The sequence below is a fragment of the Leopardus geoffroyi genome, chromosome C1, assembly GCF_018350155.1.
Source record: "Leopardus geoffroyi isolate Oge1 chromosome C1, O.geoffroyi_Oge1_pat1.0, whole genome shotgun sequence".
Lineage (NCBI taxonomy): Eukaryota > Metazoa > Chordata > Mammalia > Carnivora > Felidae > Leopardus > Leopardus geoffroyi.
In genome coordinates this window covers 163673742-163701105 of record NC_059328.1, presented here as the reverse complement: position 1 = coordinate 163701105, position 27364 = coordinate 163673742, and the positions used below count along the sequence as shown (strand labels likewise).

General features: G+C 39.7%; 1 protein-coding gene across 10 annotated transcripts in view; it reads left to right on the top strand.

Moving 5' to 3' along the window:
• The first annotated feature begins 877 nt into the window (after positions 1-877).
• ATF2 (activating transcription factor 2) overlaps positions 878-27364 on the top strand; it is an 81838-nt gene continuing 55351 nt past the window's right edge. The window contains exons 1-5 of one of the 10 annotated variants that reach the window (XM_045480271.1): positions 909-1063; positions 9412-9565; positions 15301-15417; positions 15503-15554; positions 16396-16496. The gene's annotated coding sequence lies outside the window, so the exon portion shown is untranslated. Of the gene's footprint in view, positions 1064-1177; positions 1293-9411; positions 9566-15300; positions 15418-15502; positions 16497-20454; positions 20490-27364 lie in introns of those variants that run through there. The other 9 variants (XM_045480270.1, XM_045480266.1, XM_045480269.1 and 6 more) reach the window with 9 other exon arrangements.

The following is a 27364-nucleotide window of genomic DNA, read 5'->3' as shown; positions in this document are numbered from 1 at the left end:
CCACGCAGGCGCCCCCGATTTTTCTCTTATAAACAATTCTGTGCACTGTTTTAACTTACGGTTATATAGTGGAGGGCACTGTATTTCTTTTGCTAAGTTATTTAGATATAATTATATGCTAACATCCTACACTGTACCAGGCGTTTAGGAGCCAGAAGAATCAGCTTCAGTTATAGTTTAGTAAAATTCGACCAAACGCCATCCAAAGTACAGGCTTTTTTTTTTCTCTTGCTTTCAAAACGGACTTATCTTGCTTTCCCGCTTTGGGCCTTGGGGATACTTTGAGGCAAACTCCGCCTCTTCCAAACCCCAGCTTAACGGAGACACCCTCTCTCGGACTTCGGAGTAGCAGCAAAATGGGTTTAGGCGCGCGCCTCTCTAACGTTCTGCCTGCCTTCCTACCCAGGGCCGGGAAGTGACAGCGACAAAAATACCGGGCTCCCGTGGCGGAGCTCAGAGGACTCATCGCGCTTTCTCTCCCGCCACTCGCAGCCTTTTCCAGAGTTCACCTTACTTCTCCGCACACCGTCAAACCCTTCACTCGACCCCAACATCCACCTGCTCCAGCGCCCCACACCCGTGCGAGTCTGCAGCCAGCCGCCAATCACAGGCTTCCGCACAGGTTACGGAGACTCCTCTCTTTTGGCTCTCCGATCCCGCCCCCTCCAGGCCTGCTTCCCGCCCTTCGGGCACTTTGTCCAATCACCCGCTACCGAGTGTTCTTTGGTTCCCACCCCCTCCATCCCCGCCCTCCTGAAGTCCCGCCCCCTTCCCCTTTAAGCTGACGAAATCACCTGACCCGGAGGCGCTCCATCAGATAGAAGGCAAGAAGGGGCGTGTGCGGTGGAGGGGAGGGGCGCCGAGAAGAAAGGGGGATGCCGGGAGTGGGGCGGGGAGAAGGGAAGGGGTGTCAGTCCGATCTCGCGAGAGAGGACGGAAGCCTGTGGGAGCCCGTGGCCTTTAAAGTGCGGTTCAGCCCTTTCCTCCAGGGGTAGTTTGTAAACACCGCTGAGCTCGGGCCTCGGTGGCGACCGAAGGAAGCATGAACTAGTGACCTGGAAAGGTGAGTAGTGATGGGGGAAGGCCGAAGGACTGGAAACTGTAGGGATACGGAGAAAGAAGGCACTAACATGGCGACGTCGCTCACCGTAGTCCCCACCCCCCCGCTTCCCATCACCTTCGGCGCTCCTGCCTCGGTGCCTAGCCCTCGGGGCGACTGTGGCTGTTCTGCCACCTCAGCGGCCCGCGCGGCTTCGGCTTCAGGAGCCCGACCGGCCGGGCGGGACCGTTAGGTAACTGGCGTTCGTTGTTCCGGCCCCTCCCCGCTCGCGCGCTTTCCTAACGAAGAGGAAAAAGGAATAACGGCTCCTGTTAGACCCCTCCCCCCGATTTATCTTCCCCTTCTCTGGTTAGTTCAGAGGTCCCTCGACTGCAGGTCGGGTCCGCCGGGGGCGCAAGGAGACCCCCTTTAGTCTTGGATTAGCAGGGAGAGGGCCGGCTCTGGTCTCCCCACCCAAGACTCAGTCGTTGGGGACCGTGTGTATGTGATGGTGGCGGGGAGGAGGATCGGGAGGCGCCGCTGAAAATAGGGTCAGGGTCTCTGCCTTTGGTGGAACATGAGGGAACAAATGGTATGAAGAACCTGTGAGCTGGAAGTCTGGGCATTTTCTGTCCTTTCTGCCCCCTCACACTCTCGCCACCCCCCTTTTTCCTGGTGGGGCGGGGCTGAGATGTGGGTGCAGATTGATTCTGGTATTTTCCCCCATTTTTAACCTCCCTGCTTGGACTGCAGAACCTCCGTAGGGAAGTAGCCTGTGCTTTTTAGTGATGCCCTAGGGGCCAGGGCCGAGAGAGGGGGAGAGGGAGTGAGTGAGTGTTTTCTGTGTTAGCTCGTTGAACCGACGCTAGAGGAGGGAGAGGGCGGAGGAGCTGGGTACTATTTTTGTGTCCTTAGATAGTGTAAAATTGCCTTTGCTTAATCGGGAGCTTAAAACTGGTTGCGGCCAAGAGCAAAACTACTGTGAATATGATGGAGTAAAAGGCAGTACACCTGATGGACTTTAGGCATATTGACTAATCCCTAAATTATAATGTGAAAGTTGTGATTTCTTAGGAATTTTAAATTATGGAAACAGTAACAATGTGTAAGTTTAATAGACATACTTGAAATCAAAACAAAAACTGTTCCTTTGAGTGCACTTTTTGTCCTATTTGAAGAAACCACTGACATTGTCAGTAATAGCCTTTCCAGGCGTAATTTTTAAATAGCGTGTAACCTTACTTAGTCTAGTGTGCCAAAATTACGAAGGTGATAAGCTTGTTTAAAAGTCAACCCTACAGGGTTAAGTGACCTGAAAGACCAATACGGTAGCAATTACATCTTGTAATTAAATGTGTTACACTGACTTGAGGAATCCACTGTCAACACTCCTCAAAACTTCAGGAACACCATTGTAAAGTTATGTTAAAAAATAGAGATGCCCTTCTGCAGATCACAAAATAGAGTTAAGGATGTTCTTGGATCTTCAAGGTCACCAATAATTAAGTAACAGTTAGAAATTCTAGTCCTTGTAATTTGTAAGAATCTTACAAATTTATGGTGGTCTCTATGCTGCTTTCCTAAAACATGTTTAATCTTGCTTTGAGAGGATTACTGCCATTAAGTTTTGAATTATTTAAAATGCATTGTGGTAATTTAGAATGTAGGTGTTTGTCAGTACAGAAGTAGCTTTCAGGAACTGTGTGTGTGTGTGTGTTTCTAAGGTGCCCATGCCTTCTGTCGACCTGATTGCGTTTCCTCGAAGTTCTTTTTAAAATAACCATATTAGAATGTTTATTTCATCTTTGGGGACTATACCGTAATCTATTATATATGTAAACCAGAAATTCCTGTATTTACTTGAGAGTATTTGTTTCATATTTAAAAATTAAAATAACAGCACAAAGTAAGGTTGTTATGTCAGCTCTTTAACAAATAATTTGGAGGAATGCTTCTTCTTGGTAGTCAGGATTTGAAAGCTTTCTGAATATCATTTTTAAAAATAATAGGCTATACATCAACTAGTATGAAGTCTCAATAAATAATGAACATTTTGCCTACCTAAATTTTTGTGTTTTGAAAAAGTTGGGTTTAATGATTTATATGTTCTCTGCCGATTAATGAAATTGTTAGATCATGTTAGAGCAAATGTGTAGATCTTACCTGTGTCATCTTGAGCAAATAATACAGTCTGTCTTTTAAAAACCCGCTGAGGGGCACCTGGGTGGCTCAGTCCGTTGAGCGTCTAACTTCGGCTCAGGTCATGATCTTGAGGTTTGTGAGTTAGAGCCCCATGGGCGCTCTGTGCTGACAGCTCAGAGCCTAGAGCCTGCTTAGGATTCTGTGTCTCCCTCTCTCTGCCCCTCCCCCACTTGTGCGCTTGCTTGCTTGCTCTCTCTCTCTCTCTCTCAAAAATAAACAAACTTAGAAAAAAAACAAAACACTGAATATGGGGCACCCGGGTCCCTCAGTCGGTTAAGCTGAACTCTTGGTTTCAGCTCAGGTCATGATCTCTGAATTTCATGAGTTCAAGCCCCGAATGGGACTCTGCGCTGGTAGCACATAGCCTACGTGGGATTCTCACTCTCTCCCTTTCTCTCAGCCCCTCCCCCACTCACACTGTCTCTGTCTCTCTCAAAATAAACTTAAAAAAAAAAAAATAACCCATCGAATAACAATTGGATAGTCAACTGATCCTTGTAAAAGTCAATACATTAACTGTTTGTTAAGCAATTCACTGTAATTAAAATGTACTATAGAAAAACAACAAATCTGCCTTGTTACAGTCAGTAGTTTAACTTAGTATTTCTGTGTTTATCTTATACTCACACCTATTCCATGAGACTAAGAACGTAACTAAACTGCTGCATGTTCTCCTAATGTAATTCTTAATGAGGGGGTATTAGTAGTAGTATTCACCTATTTACGTCCAAGGGAAACCCCACAAAACATTTCTTTTGCTCTGTTTCTTAAGCTCAAGAAAAGAAGTAAATATATAAGCTCAAGAAAAAGAGTAAAATATAATTTCAAAAAAATATAAGGAAGTTTGTGGATCTTTAAGGCCAACAATAATTGGAATTATTTTAAATATATTACTATGAATGTGTTATGTATTATATTAATTACAGATATATGTATATGTACTATTTTCATTTATTCTTTTTTTAACAATTTTGAAACTTGTATATTCATTTACATTTTTAAGTATGTTTAAGTGATGCTTTTTCTTCTTGGCAAAATTTTGGCAGTGGTAGTACAGTGATTAAAAACATTTTTTGTGGGCACCTAGGTGGCTCAGTCGGTTAAGCATCCAAGTGCTCAGGTCATGATCTCATGGTTAGTGTGTTCGAGCTCTGCATCGGACTCTGTGCTGGCAGCATGGAACCTGGTTGAGATATTCTCTCTCTCTCTCTCTCCCTCCTCCTTCCCTGCTTGCCCTCTCTCTGTCAAAATAAGTAAACATTAAAAAACTTTAAAAATAATATAAGAAAATAAAAACTTTTTTTTTTGTAACAAGAAGGGATGTAAGTAGAATGCTCTCCAGGCTAGACTTATGCATTCATGTCTGCATTCTGTATCTTAACAAAGATAGTGATTCCCATTTTTTTCCTGTCTTAATACCCAAGGAATAGAAACACTCCCAATGGTAGTAGTAGCTTATTATCACAGAGATTCTCAACAAGATTACTAGGAAAAGAGAAAGGGTGGGAATGATTAAAATTGGCAAAAAGCCAGTGGGCAGAATACCAAGAGTATTTTGATTATTTGGCTAGTCCTGTATATCATTATCTTTATAATACTCCCTTAATTTACAAATTCCCTAAATGTTCTTTAGTTTGCCTACCTGAATCTAAACCTTTGTCCTTCCAATTTTATAGCTTTGATTTTTCTAATTCTTGTTATGTGGGCTAGTGTGTTTTTTTCTATTTATTGAACAGTTAAAATAGTGTTACTAAAAATCAATTACAAGTGTCCTACTGATAAATAACTTTTCATTACTTTTGTTGCCTTCTAATTTCTGCATATACATTGTAGTTTTAACAGAATTTTACACATATGTTTTACTTTTCTGGCTTTCGCATTTTCCCATACTGTCTAACCTTTGTAATATATAATGGTTACCTGATAGTTTACCAAATGAGTATTAACATTTCCTCAATTTTATTTTTTTAATTTTTTTAAGTTGATTTATTTTGAGAGAGAGAGTGTGCATGCATGCACAAGCAGGAGGAGGGGAAAGAGAGAGGGAGAGAGAATCCTAAGGAGGCTCCATGCTGTCAGTGCAGAGCCGGTGGGTCACAGGGCTTGATCTCACTCACGAACCGTGAGATCATGACCTGAGCCAAAATCAAGAGTTGGACAGTTAACCAACTGAGCCACCCAGGCACCTCTACATTTACTCAATTTTAAACTCAATTTTAAATGCCCAACAGGAAAATAGTTGTTTTCAGTTTCTATTTTAACACTGAATTGAGTATCTCTATGCATTTATCTTTTTTTCTTATTTTGAATTGTTTTCCATACGGTACTAATCTCAAATGAAATTACTAGGTCAGAGGATATAAATGTTTCTATATTGCCAAATGTTTGCCTCCCCAAAGAGTTGAGCACATTTACACTGTCATGAGAATATGAGTTCACAGACTTTATCATGATTTTATCAACTTTGGAGTTATGCTTATTAATAAAGTAGGATTGCTTAATTAGGAATTATTACTAATTCTGGGAATAACTTGCATTATTGAGTGGTTTTATTTAGGAGACCATTTCAGTCTGTAGTTATTTATCTGCCAGTGATCTGTGTGCTGGGACAGATACTGTATATTTCATTGTTTTTCTGTCATTTCACTGACTTTCTCCTAAAAATTAACTGAAACATTTAATGGTATAGTAACAATAATCCTTACATTCGATGTATTTTTAATGGTTTACATGTTGGGTGTTTTATGCTGGTTTTAATATAAGAGCTACTTTCTGACCTATGCATTTATGAGTTATTAAAATTCATAATAACATTTATTTCCATATAGGTAACCCTTGAAATAAAGAATACGTGTGTTATAGCCAAATTGACTGAGTTTTTGTTTCCTCAATATCATCTTCTGGTATATAGTAAGTATATAATCAACATTTTAGCGTGATTATTAGGAGCCAGAGACTGTCATGAGTCTTCCAACTTACCGTCTGTATCACCTTCAGCAAATAATATAAACTCTCTCTGCTTCCTTGTCCTTATTTTTAAAGGTAATAATTTATAGCCTTGTTCAAATAATGTATATGTGATGCTTAAACCAGTGTCAGGAACTAACGAATACTTAGTAAATGGTGTGGTAATTATTACTGTTAAAGTACATTCAGAAATAATAATAATCTACCATACCCCCTCCAGGAGTGTGTGATGTAACTTGAAAGCAGGATGTCAACCATCTGTTTGATAGCTTTGGCGATAAAGTTGAGTTTTCCGTAGGAACTTATAATTTGTGGTGCAGCTTATTACATTCGAATTTTCAAAAATCCATGTGAGAGAGTATTTCATATACTTTTTGTTTCATATACATCCCTTCTCCCCAAGTCAATAGCATCCTCATATTTTGAGATGTGGTATTTATCCTTCTCTGTTTCACTTAGCATAATATTCCCTAGTTCCATCCATGTCATTGCAAATGGCAAGATTTCATTCTTTTTTATGGTCGAGTAATATTCCATCACACACACGCACACACACACACACAACACTGCACATCTTATCCATTCTTTTATCAAGGGACACTTGGGCTGCTTCCATTATAAATAATGCTGCTGTAAACATAGGGGTGCATGTATCCCTTTGAATTAGTGTTGTTGTATTTGGGTAAATACCCAATAGTGCAGTTGCTGGATCATAAGGTAGTTCTGTTTTTAGATTTTTGAGGAACTTCCACACTTTTTCACAGTGGCTGCACCAGTTTGCATTCACTAACAGTGCACGAGTGTTCCTTTTTCTCCACATCCTCACCATGGTGTTGAGTTTATCCATTCTGACAGGTGTGAGGTGATAATCTCATTGCAGTTTTGATTTGCGTTTTTCTGATGATAAATGGTGAGCATCTTTTCATGTGTCTGTTGGCCATCTGTATGTCTTTGGTTTTTTTGAATTCTTTAACGATTACTCAGTGTAACTGTACCATCACTTGTCAGCCACACTGTTAAGAGTCACTATGTTTTTATCATTTGTAAGGAAGGTTTTAATGATTATTGACATATGTCGGATTGAGGGTTATTCCTGTGGTAGTATCTCTTTCACTTAACTTGAATTTTGACGTACTTTGAGAGAAGTGAGAGGTGAGCTTACTAGTATTGTATTGGGAATTGTACAAAACCTATACCCTATCAGGGTGCCTGGGTGTCTAGTCAGTTAAACATCTGACTCCTGGTTTCGGCTCAGGTCACGATCTCGTATTTTGTGAGTTCCAGCCCCATGTCAGGCTCTGTGCTGACGGTACTGAGCCTGCTTGGGATTCTCTCTCTCCCTCCGTCTCTTCCTCTCCCCCCGTCTCTCCCTCTCCCCTGCTTCCTTGTGTGTGTGCTCTCTCTCTCTCTCTCTCAAAATATATAAACTTTAAAAAAAAGTTAAAAATACTATACCGTATCTTATTTGTGCCCTCTTCATAATGGGAAATTAATATCGATATACTCTTTTTTTTTTAAATTTTTTTTTTTCCAACGTTTATTTATTTTTGGGACAGAGAGAGACAGAGCATGAACAGGGGAGGGGCAGAGAGAGAGGGAGACACAGAATCGGAAACAGGCTCCAGGCTCTGAGCCATCAGCCCAGAGCCCGACGCGGGGCTCGAACTCACGGACCGCGAGATCGTGACCTGGCTGAAGTCGGACGCTTAACCGACTGCGCCACCCAGGCGCCCCTCGATATACTCTTAATAGCAGTGATGACTAGGAATTATTGTAATTCTTGGTGAGCTGTGAATTTCTATTTTTTTTAACTTTTATAAAAGATAAGTTTTTAAGAAATAAAACAATAATAGATAAGGACATTCTATACGTTTACCTTGAGAAAAATAATGCTATGGACATTATTTTTATAATAGATTACCAAATCTAAAATTATGTTATTAATAAAATCTTGCATTAGCACCATTCACATCCGTAACCATTACTATGTAAGTTCTTACATGTATTTCTAATGTACTGTTGTAGTTTTAAGCTATAAGACAAGAACTTGCTTACCTTAAATCACCTAGAGATTACAGGTCTAGGAATAATCAATACTCCCTTAAAAAAATGAAGTTTGGGGCGCCTGGGTGGCGCAGTCGGTTAAGTGTCCGACTTCAGCCAGGTCACGATCTCGCGGTCCGTGAGTTCGAGCCCCGCGTCGGGCTCTGGGCTGATGGCTCAGAGCCTGGAGCCTGTTTCCGATTCTGTGTCTCCCTCTCTCTCTGCCCCTCCCCCGTTCATGCTCTGTCTCTCTCTGTCCCAAAAATAAATAAACGTTGAAAAAAATGAAGTTTAACTTAAAAACTGCTATTTTTATTACAGAAGATTCTGATATATTGGGCTGATCTCAATATTCACATACTCAGTACTTTCATGAATACAATATTGGGAAAAGTCTGAGGCGCTCGTTATGTGTACCATCAACTTTGAGGAATTTCATCAAAACATTAGTATACTCTTGGGAATTGGTGATATATGTGAAGATTATCTGTTGTGTCGCTGTGAGTGGGGCAAAAATAAAAACTGCTTTCCTCAAAAAGCTTCTTTCCCTCATTAAATTCTATTTTTATCACTTCTGAGGCATTTGATTTCCTTACATAGATGAACGAAACATTACGTACCAGATAACCTTATGGGATAACATCAAATTCATGGGTTAAAGATTAAAAACCTTTGTTTAAGTATTAAACATGTAATTCTCAGTTTCGGGCTTTAAAGATGGTAGTAAGAACAGGATTGATTAAAGCATTAGGAAAATGTACATATACATTTTTTTTAAGTAAGCTCTAGGCCCAGTGTGGGGCCTGAACTCATGATCCTGAGGTCCAGAGTCACATGCTCTACTGACTGAGCCAGCCAAGTGCCTCAGGAAAATGTACACTTAAAGTCAAATACTGTAAAGCTTCTAATAAACTTAATAGATACCATGGAAGTGCCATGCACTATACTATATATTTTACATATGTTATTATCCTTTATGCTTTTTGACCACCCTAAAACTGGTGTATTATTTCCTATTGAAGAGGATCATAGTAAAATCATGCCATTAAAATTTTTCCTAATATAAAACTCAAAGATACTTTAATCTTGAAAGGAATAAAGTCCTACTAGCTCATAGTTACAGATTTTTAAACTCATAGGTTTTTTTGTTATGACCATAGTGCTGTTCCGAGGACCCAGGATTGCTCTAAGATCACTTTTTTGCATTTTGTGGCTCTTGACCAAGATTTAAGAAGGAAATTACAGCACAGAGAAAACTGTGTCTGTAAGGTGTTGCTGCTCTTGAAGACTTGTGACACAAGCCTGTCTTCCTGGGTACGTTAACATTTTTGCTCACTCTGTTAATTTTCTATTCCTGCATTACAAATTACCACATACTTTGCATCTTAAAACAACACAGATTATCTCACAGGTTTTGTAGGTCAGAAGTCCAGGTGGGCTCCCCTAGGTCCTCAGTTTAGGATCTTATAAAGCCAAAATATGTTGACTGAGCTGCATTCCATTTTAGTGTCTAGGGAAAATCCGCTCCTGGGTTGGCCGAACACAGTTGTAGGACTGGGGAGGTCTCTCTTTCCTTGTGGACTGACAACCAGGGCTGGTATTTGCTCTCGGAAGCTGGAAGGCTTTCATTTCTGCTCCCTCCAGTAAAGGCAGGTCAGGTCTCTCTCATGCTTCTAATTTCTGTGATTTATGCTGCTGCTGAATCTCTCAGACTCCGGAGAGAAAAGTTATCTGTTAAGGGCTCCTGTGATTAGATTGGGACATCTGGATAACTCAGGATAATCTTCCTGTTATAGGATCTGTAACCTTTTTGTATCTTCAGAGTCCATTTTGCTATGTAATATAACCTATTCATAGTTTCTAGGGATTTGGGTGTGTACATCTTTGGGGGACCATTCTACCTACTACACTCCTATGCTTCTGAAAAGAAATTTGGTAAATTGTGAACCCTTGCACCTTTTTTTCTTGTTTCTAAGCTGAATCCTATAATTTTTCATTGTAAGTTTAAATAGGTAGGGGGAAAAATTTCTGGCTCTTACAAGTAATTTCAGTAGTCATTTGAGGTTATCATTGGTTTTTAAAAAAGTATAATTCACTTTTAATAGAAGTTTTCATTATTCCTCTTTCTTATGGAACTTTTATTTAACTTCCACTTCTCCAACGTGATTTTATTTGAATCCAGTGAATTTTAATATTTTAAAGTATTGATCACCGTATCCTACTTCTCTGCAATAAATATAAATTGAACTTTTCTAAGTTTCTTATTGATTTCCTCTTTTCACGGAGCTCTCTCAGGACAGTTCATTTTTTAACAATATTTTGTGAATGGAAGAATCAGTCTAAGTACAAAGTTTTCATTGTTCCTGTCGTCACACTAAACAATTTATATGAATTCAGAACATGTCCTAAACACAGGGCAGAACACCATTCTTAAAAGCAATGCTTTGCTTTAACAGAAGTTCTTAGACGAAGATTCGAGCCTGAGGTTTAATGGTGCCTGGATAAAGGGAGGCTTTAAGCCACTCTTATTTTAAATAATCCCCTTGTTTTATTCCTTGGAGGTTTTTACAGCCTGGGGCAACGCGTGGTAATAAGATTTGGTATGGGTTTCTTTGGAACTGTGGAAGAATAAGGACTTAGGGAAACTAGGCAGATCATTCTGGTAAAGCAAATGTAGAGAAGTAAAAGATACGGAAATTTCCTTAAAACTTATCCTGTTCAGATGTCACTTGGAAAGCATTAGTGTACCTTCAGTAATACATACGCCTGTTTGAACACTGGCTAGCTCCTATTCTGCCACCAGGCCAGAAGCCTACTACTCAGGATTCTGTCTGCTATCCAGTTGCCCTTAAATATGTTAGACTCTTCTGAGTCCATGTCAAGAGAGAATTACTCCTTTCTCACACGAATATGTACTTTTTGAGCCCTGTTGTTTGACAATATCTGCCTTCCAGAATACTTAACCACTAGCAGTATTTGCCTCCTTCAGCAGAGGCCATACCCCCTACCCACAGGTTAATTATATCCAAATGCAGGCATCCCTTAGAGATAATGGCAGGTTTGGTTCCAGACTACCACAATAAAGCAGGTCAAGTGAAATTTTTTGGTTTCCTGGTGCATATAAAATTTATGTTTTTTTCACTGTGCTGTGTAGTCTGTTAAGCGTGTGCTAGCATTACGTCTAAAAAAAATAAACTGTATATGCCTTGGGACTCCTGGGTGGCTCAGTTAAGTGTCTGACACTTGATTTCAGCTCAGGTCATAATCTCATGGTCATGAAATAGAGCCTCGCATTGGGCTCTGAGCTAGGTGCGGAGCCCGCTTAAATTTCTCCCTCAGGCAACCTGGGAGGCTCAGTCGGTTAACCAGCTTTGGCTCAGGTCATGATTTCACCGTTCCTGAGTTCAAGCCCCGCGTTGTGCTCTGTGCTGACAGCTCGGAGCCTGGAACTAGCTTAGGATTCTGTGTCTGTCTGTCTGTCTGTCTCTCTCAATAAATAAAACATTAAAAACTTCTCACTTTCTCTCCGCCGCTTCCCTGCTCGTTTGCGTGTGCACGTTATTTTTCTCAAAAAATGAAAAGACTATCGCTAAAAAAATAATGCTAACCATCATCTGAGCTTTCAGCAAGTTGTAATCTTTTTGCCGATAAAGGATTTTGTCCATGATGGCTGTTCACTGGCCAGAGTGGTGGTTGCTGAAGGTGGGGTGGCTCTGACAATTTCTTTAAATAAGACAATGAAATGTACCCACAGTAGAACTTTTAAAATTGGAGTCAGTCCTCTCAAGCCATACCACTGCTTCATCAATTAAGGAATTCAATATTCTGAATTCCTTGCTGCCATTTCAAAATCTTCATAGCATCTTTACCAGGAGTAGATTCCATCACAAGAAACCATTTTCTTTGTTCATGCATAAGAAACACCTCATTTGTTCAGGTTTTATCATGAGATTGCAGCAGTTCAGTCCCATCTTCCAGCCCCACTTCTAGTTCCCTTGCTCTTTCTACCACATCTGTAGTTACTTTCTCCACTGAAGTCTTGAACCCCTCAAATTCATCCATGAATATTTGAATAAACTTCTTCCAAACTCCTGTTAATATTGGAATTTTGACCTCTTCCCATGAATCTCAAATTCTTTTAATGGCATCTAGAATGGTGAATCTCTACTAGAAGGTTTTCAGTTTACTTTGCGCAGATCCATCAGAGGAATCACTATTTATAGCAGCTGCAGTTTTACAAAAGGTATTTCTTAAATAATGAGATTTGAAAGTCAGAATTACTCCTTGGGCCATGGGCTGCAGAATACATGTGTTTATTAGCAGGTGTGAAAACAATTACGTCTCCATGAGAGCTTTTGGGTGTCAGGTGCATTTCAGTGAGCACTAAGATTTTGAAAGGAATCTTTATTTCTGAGTAGCAGGTCTCCACTGTGGGCTTAAAATATTCAGTTAAAGCATATTGTAAACAGATTTGCTGTCATCCAGACTTAGTTGTTCCATTTGTAGAGCAAAGGCAGAGTAGATTTAGCATAATTCTTAAGGGCCCTAAGATCTTTTTGAATGATCAATGAGCATTGGCTTCAACTTGAAGTCACCAGCTGTGTTAGCCCCTAACAAGAGAGTCATCTTGTTCTTTGAAGCTTGAAATCAGGTATGAATGCCTCTCTAGCTGTAAAAGTCCAAGATGGCATCTTCTTCCAATCTAAGGCTATTTAATCTACATTGAAAATCTGTTCTTTAGTGTAGCCACCTTCATTAATGATCTTAGCTGGGTCTTCTGGATAACTTGCTGCAGTTCCTATATTAATTTAATTTTTTTTAATGTTTTATTTTATATTTGAGAGACAGAGAGAGAGAGAGAACATGAGCAGGGGAGGGGCATAGAGAGGGAGACACAGAATCTGAAGTAGGCTCCAGGCTCTGGGCTGTCAGCACAGAGCCCGATGCAGGGCTCGAACTCACGAGCAGTGAGATCATGACCTGAGCCAAAGTCGGAGGCTTAACCGACTGAACCACCCAGGTGCCCCTGCAGTTCCTATATTAGTGCTTGCTGCTTCACCTTGCACTTTAAATTTTTATTATTATTTTTAACTAATCTCTGTGCCCAGTGTGGGGCTCAAACTCACAACCCCAAGATCAAGAGTTGTATGTTCTACCAACTGAGCTAGCTAGGCTCCCCTTCACCTTGTACTATTATGTTATAAAGGTAGCTTCTTCCCATAAACTTCATGAACCAACTCTGCTAGCTTCCAGTTTTTCTTCTGCAGTTTTGGCACCTCTCTCTGGACTAAGTTTTAGTTTGTGGGAGTGTTGTGGCTGGTATGATCTTCTATTCAGAACACTAAAACTTTCTCCATATCAGTTGTAAAGCTGTTTTACTTACCATTTGTGTGTTCACTAGAATAGCACTTTTGATTTCCATCAAGTTTACCTTTGTATTCACAGCTTGGTTATCTGCCTGGTGCAAGAGGCCTTTGCTTTTGGCCTGTCTTGGCTTTCGACATGCCTTCGTCACCAAGCTTAATCGTGTCTAGCTTTTGGTTCAGTGTGAGAGATGTGCCCCTTGTGCTTTCCCTTGAATACTTAGAGGCCATTGTAGGGTTAGTAATTGGCCTGATTTCAATATTGTGTTTCAGGGAACAGGGAGGCCTAAGGAGAGGGAGAGAGATGGGGGAGGGGCTGGTAGGTGGAACAATTAGAACACACACAACATTTATCACTGAAGTTTGCTGTCTTATATGGGTGCAGTCCATGGCTCCCTAAAACAATCGCAATAGTAACATCAAAGATCGCTGATCACAACTCCCCAAAACAGATATAATAAGAATGAAGAAGCTTGAAATACTGCAAGAATGACCAAAATGTGACACAGAAACATGAAGTGAGCAAATACTGTTGGAAAAATGGCACCAATAGAATTGTTCAATGTAGTGAAGGCTGCCACAGACTTTCAATTTGTAAAAAAACATCCGCAAAGCACAATAAAGTGAAACTCAATAAAACAAGGTATGCCTGTATAAGAAATATATATACAATAGCTAGGATAGGGAGCAGTGGTAAAAGAGAGGTTCCTTACATCTATGTGTTTCAAGCTACCAAAAAAGCCCCCCAGACATTATGTTAAATGTCTTCTGAAGTCTGGATGGCATCTATGTGTTTCAGGCTACCAAAAAAGCCCCCCCAGACATTATGTTTAATGTCTTCCAAAGTCTGGATGGTAATCTTAACATTGCTTGCATAAATCATAAGCTGTATAAGCCAGGTACAGCTTGTTAGCTTAATCTTGTTGCCTTTTACTTGAAGACCAGAAGTCCATCTTGCTGTTTTCTAGGGTGTTAGTTCCTGGTCTTTTGTGAGCAACTGCTAAAATAAGAATACAAACACTCCATAGGAAAATCTGAGGCCCTGCTTTTAAAAATAAACATTTCCCTGAAAGAAACAATTTGCAGAAATTTCTCTCTACCTAGAAAATGTGAACCTTTACACAAAGGCATTTGTCCTTTGAATTGCTGCTCCATTTATGGTCCCTATTTTACATTTGTATAGCTAAATAGCCTGCTCAGGTCCCTTTACCTTTAAGGGACATTCTGTCTAAAACAGAATTTTGTTGCCAGCTTTGAAATGAGAGTCTTTCTGGTTTCTGATATTCTCATTTCAAAGTTTTGAACATGAAGACTGTTTCAGCCAACCTTACTCGTGGTAAAGTGCAACCCATCTTATCATCACTCTGTGCAATAGGGACATCTCCCAAGTTCATACACAGCCTAATAATGAGAGTTTGGTTCTCAAATAATGGTAGAGGGAAGTCTACTTTCCCTTTTAACATTTTGTTTCAAGGATATACTGCCTTTTCCTAATGCCAGGATCTTACGCGGCCGGACTCAGCTTGAGCACTCCATTACTTACGTAATGGCCCTGTGTTACCATTTCTGAGTTTTGTGGGCTGCTTATGTGAGTTTATCCTCCCAAACCACAACTGTTTAGGTTGTTTCTTTGCTCTTACACTGTTTTTCTGTTATTCAGATTTTTCTCTTGTTTGTCACCTACAGATTGGCCTTGCATATTTAGAGACGTTCTCACGAACACTGGTCTTGCTCCTTGTCCACTGGCAGGACTTTCTGCTTTCGAAAGCTCCCTTCAGTGGACTACTAAGGCATCTCTACAAGGTATTCAACCATCTCATGTTTTAGAATGAGAGAGTGGCGCCTAAATGTTGACCAATATTCATTTCCTTCTTTTTCTTTATTATAGATGCTCCAGTTTTTTACTGAGCATATGGCAAAATAAAGAATGTATTTCTCAGGTATAACCATGTGACTTAAGTTCTGGCATATGGAATGTAAATAGAAGTTTCCTGTGAGTTGTTGAAAAGTTTCCTTAAGGGAGGCTGTTGCTCATCTCATTCTCCTTCCTGCTATCTGATCAGCAGATGTTACGGTTAGACCTTAAGCAGTTATTTTAAACCATGAAGTGGACACCACGTGTTAAGGATGGCAAAACAGCAAAATAGAAGGAGCCTGGGTTCCTAATGATCATGGTTCCAGACTGCTTGTGCTTTTGTGTGAGAGAAAAAAACTTCTGAATCATTTAAGCCATTGCTAATTTTGAGTTTTCTGTCACTCATAGCTGAACCTAATCCAACTGATACAGGTATAAAAAAAATCAAGCTGTTACCAAATGAAAACATATGAACTGGGTCCCATTGATGTTATGTTGCAGCACTGACACAGGAGAAACTTTTCGTCTCCACTCTAAGATTCAGCAGATTCAGCACTGCCATTTCACCTATCATCTATAACTACCTCTCCCTTCTGTTGTGGTAAAAAGCTTCATTGTTCCCCTTTCACCAAGACTCCGTTGCTGTACTTCCATCCTTGAAACTGTTATACCTCTGGATAGGTGGCATTTTGCTGGGCGTTACAGGAGACCATAGGATAAACACCTTCCTGGAGCACTGAAACTTTTGAAGGGAACCTTAATTTTTATATCAGAAAAAAATGGAACAGAAGGCCAACTTTACATACATTTTAAAATATAAAATAAATACTTAACATTTTTTGTATCGGAGTTTAACTGCATGCGTCTGTTTCCTTAGGTATCACAGAGTAAGGGGTTCACTCTCTTCTGCCTCTCCTTTGCCCTAGGGATACATAGATGGAAACTTGAGAAGTACTGCTTACTTAATTAGAGCTGAAGGATTCCTGGCAGCAGAGCAAATAAAGCTCATGGCCCACCAGCTAGAAAGGTAAGAGACTTTAAGCTTTTATGCAAAAGTGGTTCTTTATTTTGTGATTATCTCTCAAGTATTACTGACTTCAACAGATGCTTCTAGATAGTAATCCTCAGGATGCTAGTGTCCTATCATATTATTGATAGTGTTTAGTAAATAAATACCTACATACATACATACATAAATTGGAGGTTCAGCAAAGTTGGAAATGTCCTTTTGGAGCTACAGTGCATTACTGCATATAAAGCACACTGAAGACGTACATTAAATTTTTAAATTTTAACTCAGAGCCTCCTAAACTTATCTGACTAGGGAATCCTCTATAGTAAAGGGCCCCCATATGAAAGTCCTAATTCTACAAAGATTTTATGAATGATAGTAACAATAGTTAATCCTTGAAGTATTTTCTTTTCTTTAAGTAAACTCTAAGCCCATCATGGGACTTGGGAATTCATGATCCCAAGATCAGGAGTCACCTGCTCTACCAAATGAGCCAGCCAGGCTCCCCGAAGTATTTTCTATACTGCAAAAATTTTTTGGACAAAAAGTATTACCCATTTTAAGGCTAACTAAATACAAGTTAACTAAAACGTCAAAACTTATTTGCTTTTGGATTGAATTAAATCGACTAAGTTTAGTTCAGTGATTATTCGTACCAAACAGAAACATTAATAGGAAATTGTATAGTTCTTCAAATACATCTTTTTTGAACATCTTCTATGTATCAGCCCCAGTGTGGTGATGTGAAAGATACAAAGTACAGTGGTTTCTGGCTGTAAGACATCTATAGTTTGGGAATATAGCTTTTAAAAATGGAAGGGAGGGGCGCCTGGGTGGCGCAGTCGGTTAAGCGTCCGACTTCAGCCAGGTCACGATCTCGCGGTCCGTGAGTTCGAGCCCCGCGTCGGGCTCTGGGCTGATGGCTCAGAGCCTGGAGCCTGTTTCCGATTCTGTGTCTCCCTCTCTCTCTGCCCCTCCCCTGTTCATGCTCTGTCTCTCTCTGTCCCAAAAATAAATAAACGTTGAAAAAAAAATTAAAAAAAAATAAAAAATAAAAATGGAAGGGAAATATTGATGTAATAAATGTGATCTTTTAAAACATAATGGTCTAGTGGTAGACTTTGTCAGATACATCAAGATATACAAGCAGATTGGCCTATGCTGTTGTACCTTATTCTGAAGGTTCAGACTGAAAGTGAAACCATGTGTAAAATACAGTTACTCTAATTTTGATGAAATTTGGAAAATATTTATATATGTGTGTGTGTGTATGTACCTGCATATATATACATACACACATATATATAAATATTATGTTTGAAAAAGTAAAACTTTTTTTTAATATATTTACTTACTTTGAGAGAGAAGGCATGTGGGAAGGGCGGGGTGGGGGGGGGGGAGAGAGAGAGAGAGAGAGAGAGAGAAAATGCCAAGCAGGCTCTGCACTGTCAGTGTGGACCCTGGTATGTCCACAGGCTCGAACCTGCAAATTGTGAGATCATGACCTGAGCCAAAATGAAGAGTCAGACGCTTAACTGACTGAAACACCCAGGTGCCCCTGAAAAAGTAAAAAGTTTTAAGCAGGAATTTTTTTTTAAATTTTTAATGTTTATTTATTTTTGAGAGAGAGACAGAGTGCGAGCAGGGAGGGGCAGAGAGAGAGGGAGACACAGAATCCGAAGCAGGCTCCAGGCTCTAGGCTCTGAGCTGCCAGCACAGAGCCCGATGTGGGGCTTGAACTCACAAACCATGAGATCATGACCTGAGCTGAAGTCGGACGCTTAACCGACTGAGCCACCCAGGTTCCCCTAAACAGGAAATTTTTTAAGGAGAAAAAGATGGCAAACTTTTTCTTGCACACTGAAATATATGTTAAATAAATTCTGAGCTACTTGATGAACTTAAATGTTCAAACCCTGATTTGGTTAGAAGTATTTTACATAAAGCATAAATTCCACGAGGGCAGGGACTGTGTATCATTGTATCCTAGAGTCTAACACAATTCCTCCCCTCTTACATGTACTCAATAAATATTTATTAACTAAAGGATGAAGTAAATGAGTGATCTGAATTTCAGAATATAAGGGGTTAGTGGATGGAGGTGAGTAGTGTTTACTAAGAAAGAGATGGGTGAGTAGGGAATGAGAGCATTCTAGGCTCCACATGGAGCTGATTAAAAGCCGACCTAAAACTGGAGCCAAGGAGATGAAGGGGTAGCATAGACTGGGGTAGGAGGAGGCAGGGGTCAGTCCATGCAAAGGTGTGGAGACAATGTTATGGATTTGAAGCCTTATCCTAAACATTTTTTTCATAACTGGTCCTTTGCTCTCATTTTGACTGGTACTGCTGATGTGCAAATTGTCGTTCTCTTTTCTGAATTTAGCAGTAGTTTGTACTGGCTTTCTTATGCATAGTTTTGCCCTCTCTAATCCATCCTTCACATTTCTATTAGTGATCTTGCAAGAATTCCCCTTTGATTATCTAGTTCATCATCTTAAAATCTTCCCATTTTTTACAGTGGGATTAAGCAGACTTATTCTTTAAAGGGCTAGATAGTAAATATTTTAGACTTTCTAGGGGCCACATGTGGTCTCTGTTGCTTATTCTCATCCCACCCCTACCCCCAACCATTTGAAAATATGAAAAACTTGCTTGGTTCAACATTTCAGCGCAGGCCTATATTTATAACCTCAGAGTGGCAGTGGGATGGGGGTGGTGAGGGTGGAATCCAAACTCCTAACCAGGATAATAAAGCCCCTTCAAGATTTGCTTCACTTTCTGGCTTTCTCTCTCTTCCCTTCAACCTTATATCCCACATTTCAGGGGTCTAGCGTTCCCTCAGTGTACTCTGCTTTATTGTGATTCTACATGCTGTCTTCTCTGCTGAAAACATCATCCCTGACTAGCTGATGCCTCTTCCTTTGAGACTACACACAGTCATTTCTTCCTTCAGTAGTAGTCTTCTCAGACCCTCTCTCCACATTTGGCTAGGTACTTGTCTTGGTTAGGGGATAGAAACTTAATCAGATAAATTCAGGGTTCAAAAAGAAAAAAGAGCTCACGCTCAGAATACAGAAGACCTGCATAATTCAGCCACAGAAAACATAGTCAGGCATCACAGAAACTGCTTTCCTTCTTCTTGGCTGCATGCTTTCTCATCTCTATTTTTGTGTGCCTACTCTTGGTTCTGGCTTTCATTAATTTTTTTTTTTTAATGTTTATTTTAGAGAGAGGATGCACATGTGTGCTCAAGCAAGGGAGGGGCAGAGAGGAGGGATAGAGGATCTGAAGTGGGCTCTGTGCTGACAGCAGAGGGTTGGATGCGTGGCTCGAACTCCCGAACCATGAGATCATGACCTTAGCCAAAGTCGATGCTTAACCAACTGAGCCACCCAGGCACCCCCATTAATTTCTTATCAGTATGAACATGACTATAAATGTCCACCAGTCCTGAGTATGATTTAGAATCTCTGGTGCCCACTTCTGTTTGCCTGATTTTTTTCTGTTTACAAATTTCCTGAAGAGGTAATCTGATTGGCTTAACTTGGTTAGGTGTCCCGATTCACCTGAGGCAAGTATGTCAAGGTCATGGATATTATAGGATTGCCCTTTACTGGTAATCAGACTCTCTAAGAGGGCAGTATGGGTGCTGAGGAGAGGTGGCCAGCTCCAGTATACTCCTTAAGCTCCTATGTTCCCATAGTGCCTGTGTATGTCTTTATTATTATGTTGCTGAATTGTATAATATAAATATTATATATTATACTTATTATATCACTGAATTATACTTGTTTACCCTTACTAATCTGATTTTGAGGGCAAAGACCGTATCTCTTATTCTCAATATGGTATAAGATACAAAATAGGCAGTCAAATGTTTTCCAAATACATTTTACAAAATAAATCTGTTGTATTAGAAATGCTTGGGAATGCCGTACGTTGTATGTAACATTTAGTATTATCCATATTTTAGAAATCTGCTTTGAAACTTGAGTACATGCTTTGAAGGTAAGAAATTACAACATTTACCGTTCTGTAGCTAAGAGGGTCAGTAAAATTAACATTTTATTTTGTTTTAATTATTTTTTTTAATGTTCATTTATTTTTGAGAGAAAGAGAGTTACAAGCAGGGGAGGGGCAGAGAGAGAGGGAGACACAGAATCCGAAGCAGGCTCCAGGCTCGGAATTGTCAGCACAGAGCCTGCCGCAGGGTTCGAACCCATAAACCACGAGATCATGACTTGAGTCAAAGTCGAACACCCAACCGACTGAGCCACCCAGGAGCCCCTAAAATTCACATTTTAGAGCATAGAGATCTTGGGGGTGCCTGGCCAGCTCATTCAGGAGAGTATGGACACTTGATCTTAGGGTTGTGAGTTTGAGCCCCGCATCAGGCTCTGTGCTGACAGTTCTGAGCCTGGAGCCTGCTTCCGATTCTGTGTCTCCCTCTCTTCTGCCCCTCCCCACTCATGCTCTGTCTCTCTCTGTCTCAGAAATAAATAAACATTTAAAAAAAAAAAAAAAGGAATCTAGAGATTTTTGAAGTTAGTCACCAGAAATCGACTTGTTCCCTCCCATTTTTTTTTTAAGATTTTATTTTTAAGTAATCGCTACCCCAACATGGGGCTCAAACTCAAGAGTCGCATGCTCTATCCATCGAGCTAACCAGGCACCCCCTGTCCCATTTTTAAAGCTTCATTTACCCACGCTATTTTCTGTGAAGTAAATTGGTTTCTTTCTTAATTTGTTTTTGATAGAGATTTAAGAAAAGCATGTAGTTTTTATCAGCTGAATCATTTGAATGATAGAGTACTATATAGCATGGGAGTAGTGGTATTATAGTCTATAGGATCATCTTACCTTGCTTAACTCATTTCCTATTTAAAAAAAGGAACTAATAAGACAAATAATTGTCTAATATCATTCTTTGAATATTCAGGTACAGGGTAATATTTTTATCATAGTAGGATTCTCTTTGCTCTTAACCTTGCAATACAGATGAGATTTTTCTATTCTTTGATCTCTATAACATGAAAGTTATAAACCAGAAATGAGTAGAGAATTGTTAGAGAATCCATGTTTTGTAGTATTTTTCTCATAACTACTCCTAAACACCATGTGATACTAATTATATAATGGATATATAGTGAATTATTATAGTGCATATCATTATAAATACCTTCTATAAGTTTTTCTTTTTTTAATTTTTTAGTATAGAACCATTTAAGAGTAAGTTGCCAGCCTTATGTCCCATTACCCCAAATACTTTATTTTCTACAATAATACATTCTTCTACAAAACCACAATACAGCCCTGAAAACCAAGAATTTAGCATTGAAATATTGCTACATCTAATCTGCATATCACATTTAAGTTTTACCAGTTGTGGGGTGCCTGGGTGGCTCAATCAGCTTAGCATCCAACTCTTGATTTGGGCTCAGGTCATGATCAAGCCCCACGTCAGGCTCCATACTGAGCATGGAGCCTGCTTGGGATTCTCTCTCTCTCTCTCTCTCTCTCTCTCTCTCTCTCTCTCTCTGTATCTCTCTCTGTCTCTCTCTGTCTCTCTCTCTCTGCCTCTCTCTCTCTCTCTCTTTCTCTCTCTTTCTCTCTGTCTCTCCCTCCCCTCCCCAACCCCTGCCCCTCTACCCCATCTGTGCTTTCTCTCTCTCTTAAAAAAAAAAAAAAAAGTTCTGCCAGTTCTAATCCAAAAGATTTGTCTAGAATTCACATTGCAGTTGTTATGTCTCATTGGTCTTTTTTAATCTGAAATAGTTCCTAAGTCTTCCCTTGAGTTTGTGACTTGGGCACTAGTGACTAGATGATTAAAGTCCAGTTATTTTGAAGAGTTTACCTCAATTTGGGGTTGTGTAATATTAGAGACAGGTATCTGATATTGTGTACATTAGATACAGGTGTGTGTATCTTTGTTTTACTGCCGTGGAAATGATGCTGTGTCCTTATTGCGTATCGATTTTTCTTATTTCTAATTTTAACTTGGATCATTTGAGTAAGGTAATATTTGCCAGGTTTTTATAATTAAGATATATTTTATCAGGAAATACTTTGAGAAGATATAAATATCCTGTCTTATCAAATGCTGAGTTTATTCTTTTGTATCAGTATGGATTTATTCACAGTATGATCCATTACTATCATCTTTGATTTTGATTCTCAAATTGTTTCAGATCTGGCCACTTTCTGGCCAAATTCCTAAGTAAGTCCTTCTTAATTTTCTTGCACAAGATATTCAAGGGCCATCCTGTACTTGCCCTGCCGTAGCCCTGGAATCAGACAATTCTTGAAAGAGCTCAGGTTCCTTTTGGTAGAGAATGGTATTTAGACATCAAGATCTGGGTGCCTAGTAGGTGTATTGCTTTGGGGGTATCTGTGTTCTCAGGCCCCCCTCACTAGACACAGCTAGGGAAATACATGAACATGTATGCAGATATGTACACACACATATTTATCGTCTATATTTCTGTACCTTTATATTTCTTTTGAAAGTCAAGAGTTCACACAATATCTCTAAATTTCATCTAATTGCCAGGATTCATTCTGTATTATAATTACCTTCACCTATAGTGTAAATTTCCCTTCACCCACATCCTTGATATATCTTATTCTGTCATTCCTTGTATTTGTACATAATGAATTACCTGTTGCCACCACACCCACTTCTCATCATCATCTAGATGTTCTCCAGCTTGGGCCCAGGTATCCTGTGCTAGACTCATACCATCTCTGTTCCTTACCTCATGTGGTTGCCTCCTCCGACTTCCCTCCAGCCACCTTCCATTGCCATGGACAACTTTCTCACTCTGCCCACTTTGTGACACTCTGCGCTGGTCTGTTCCCCAATAGCCTGTCTAAGCTGCCTCTCATGAAGACACCAAAATATATGTTTTTTCTGGAGGCTTGGCTTTTATATTAATTTTAATGTTTTATTTATTTTTGAGAGAGAGACGGAGTGTGGGGGGGGGGGCAGAGAGAGAGGGAGACACAGAATCTGAAGCAGGCTCTAGGCTCTGAGCTGTCAGCACAGAGCCCAATGTGGGGCTTGAACCCACAAACTGAGATCATGACCTGAGCCGAAGTTGGACGCTTAACCGACTGAGCCACCCAGGCACCCCATGTTAATTTTAAGTTATAAGAAATGTTTGGTAGTTAATTTCTCCCATTTTCTTCTATTCATTGTTCCTGGAAGTGTTCTTTACTATTTTCTTATTGGCATCTCATATTATGTATGATTTTATTTGATAATAGGTCTGTTGAATAATTCTGGAAGTCCTAGAAGAGTCTTTGTATACTATGTTTAAAAGATGGTTTACATAAAATTTCTAGATTGTTGGTAGGCATAGGATAGCAAGGCGTAACAGTTGATAAACTTAGTATAGCAAGGCATACCAGCTGGCAGGTACAGTCTAGCATTAAAAATGTTTTTGTCCCATTTTTTACCTAGCAGTAAGTCATTTCACCCTTTGGGACCTCATTTGTAGGTTAGGTAGTCAGGACTAGATCAGGAATACAATAAGGTACATGATCAGAAATCTGTGTGATAAGAAAGCCTATGATCAAGAGAGAATTTTGGACTAAGATTTTATTTTTTTAAGAATGGGCAATGTAAACATTTCACAGAACTACAAATAATAATTTTATATATGAAAAATTATAACCTAAGTGTGTCAAAATATGCAACTTTAAACTTAGGGTTTTGTTCCAGTAATCTGACAAAAATGTTAAAAAGTAATATTCACTATTGGTATGGGTGTGAAGAAATGAGGTCTTTCTGTACACTACTGGTAAAGGAGAAATCAGTACTCTATATTGGAGGGCAGTTAACAGTGTAAATCAAGTCTTAAAAATATGCTTTCACTTTGATACAGTAATTTTTAATTGTTTTTTTGTTTGTTTTTATTGTTTTTTTAATTAAGCAGAAAGTTTATTTCCAAACTCATCAAAGATGATTACAAACACAAAGTATCCTTTTAAAAGTGTCCTAAATTAAATCAAAAGCACATCATTAAACACTTGTGACATTAAGAATTCATTTAGGTTGTAGTATTTTCACATTATTTTTTTAAATCATTTGCAGTGTTCTAAGATCACATTTAAACATTAAAAAAAAATTTTTTTTTAATGTTTGTTTATATTTGAGAGAGACAGAGAGAGAGGGAGACAACAGAATCCAAAGCAGGCTCCAGGCTCTGAGCTGTCAGCACAGAGCCCAATGTGGGGCTCGAACCCATGGACAGTGAGATCATGACCTGAGCCGAAGTTGGACGCCCAACCGACTGAGCCACCCAGGCACCCCTCACATTTAAACATTTTTTAAAGACATGAAATAATGTAGTATATTAATTTTTTTAAGTATAACTATAAAGTAGAGGAACTTAAGACAAAGATCAAATCTTCATACATAGGATAGGGTAATCTGATACATAATACACTATGAATCTTTCCAAACAAGTTTTCCAAGAAACTGCTCCCATGTTTAGTGTTACAAATAAAACAATCTTCTCATTTAGAAAAATCAAGACATCATTTGATTAATAAAGTCTATTCTTCCCCAGTTTTATACTTGCTGGTCTTCATTTAGAAACTGTAAATTCATGAGAAAAGAACAAGTTTTGTTATGGTATAAAAAATCTCAGGGGCGCCTGGGTGGCGCAGTCGGTTAAGCATCCGACTTCAGCCAGGTCACGATCTCGCGGTCCGTGAGTTCGAGCCCCGCGTCGGGCTCTGGGCTGATGGCTCGGAGCCTGGAGCCTGTTTCCAATTCTGTGTCTCCCTCTCTCTCTCTGCCCCTCCCCCGTTCATGCTCTGTCTCTCTCTGTCCCAAAAATAAATAAATGTTGAAAAAAAAAAAAAATCTCAGGAACAACAAATTACAAATATTCAATTTTTTAAAAGTGTATTTATTTTGAGAGAGAGAGAGAATAGGGGAAGAGCAGAGAGAGAGGGAGAAACAGAATCCCAAGCAGGTTCCACAGTGTCAGCACAGAGCCTGATGCTGGGCTTGATCCCATGAACTGTGAGATAAAGACTTGCACCGGTAACCCAGAGTTGGACGCTTAACCGACTAAGCCACCCAGGTGCCCCCAGTTTTTTAACAAACAAAAATGTTTTCCTTCCCAAAACGTAAAGAAACATTCAGTAAATAAAACAAACATAATATTCCAGGTGTAGCAACACTAGTAATTCACTTAGGAAAGAGGTATATTTGGTGGTAACATTTTTTTTTTTGTCTTAAACATAAAAAACACTTTACCAAAAGAATCAGGCCATTATTGTTTAATAATGGCCTTCACCCAGTTTCCTTACCTGAGTAGAAACTCATCAATTTCTGTAGAATATTGGTTATAGGACCAGACCACAGGAAAGGTCTGAAATATCTAAAAGCCATTTGGCTGGAGAAAAGTGTTTTCTTGAGACTTGGAAGCAGTCATTTCATCACTTTGTGCTTACATGCATTCCTCAGCCAACTTTTTTCCCCACAGCTTTTTGAATAAAGCACAGGATCTGGGCTCCTGGAAGGGGTTGCTTCCAGCTGGAACACTTACCTACCAGCAGGACATCCCTGCAGGTATTCTGCATGTGGTACTGCGGGAGTTCCAGCCTCCAGCCTGAGCTGCTCCAGTAGGCCGCCTCAGGGTATTCCCACTGGCCCAGGAAGACATGGTAGAAGAGGTGCTGGGCTCTTTGACATAGTAATTTAATTTCATTTTTAGACATTGTTCCCGTGGAAATTATTACAGATACTCCACAAAGATTTGCTGCCAAAGATATTTGTTGATGATTAAAAAAATCCACTAATAGAAAATTAATTATGAATATATCCCAACCATATGATGGAATACTAGATAACAATTAAAAATTATATATAATACTTGGGGCGCCTGGGTGGCGCAGTCGGTTAAGCGTCCGACTTCAGCCAGGTCACGATCTCGCGGTCCGTGAGTTCGAGCCCCGCGTCGGGCTCTGGGCTGATGGCTCAGAGCCTGGAGCCTGTTTCCGATTCTGTGTCTCCCTCTCTCTCTGCCCCTCCCCCGTTCATGCTCTGTCTCTCTCTGTCCCCAAAATAAATAAATGTTGGAAAAAAAAAATTATATATAATACTTAATGATCTTACTATTTAATGATGTAGCAGAATTTAGGTGATTGCAATTTAAAGAAAGTTATAACACTGTTTGTACAGTTTGTAAAGCTACATATCTCCATATATTGATAAGACTGTGGAATATGTACTCTGGAATGTGGAATAGTAGTTGTCCCTAAATCATGGTCTTTTGGGTGACTTTATTTTTTTCTTTTTGCTCTTCTGTATTTTTATGGGAGCAAATTTAAAGCTCCTTACTATATCTTAGTTTAGTAGGGGTAATTTAGTTCATATTATCAGGAAATAACAATGGCCTTCTTCTGAACCCCAGACTTTTGCTTTAAAGGTTTTTCAGAATTTTGTAATACTGCTAATTTATGTAGGATATCTAATACTGGAAATTGCTCTGGCTCTGTTGTAACAAACAAAATTCAAAGTATACCAACATTCAAACTATAGGTTGAAGGTTGAGGTTCTGTGAGCACCTGGGTGGCTCAGTTGGTATGCGTCTGACTCTTCATTTTGGCACAGGTCATGATCTCACCACTCATAAGATCAAGCCCTGTGTCAGTCTCTGTGCTGACAGCACCACTGTCTGCCCCTCCCCCACTCATGCGTGCGTGCATGCGTGCGTGTGTGTGTCTCTCTCTCTCTCTCTCTCTCTCTCAAATAAACATGAAAAAAAAGGTTGGGGGTTCTAAAATAAAATGCCTTATAGCAAAGAAATAGAGAAATATATTTTAGGGCACACATACATGTTTACATGTGGAATTGACTTAGAAAC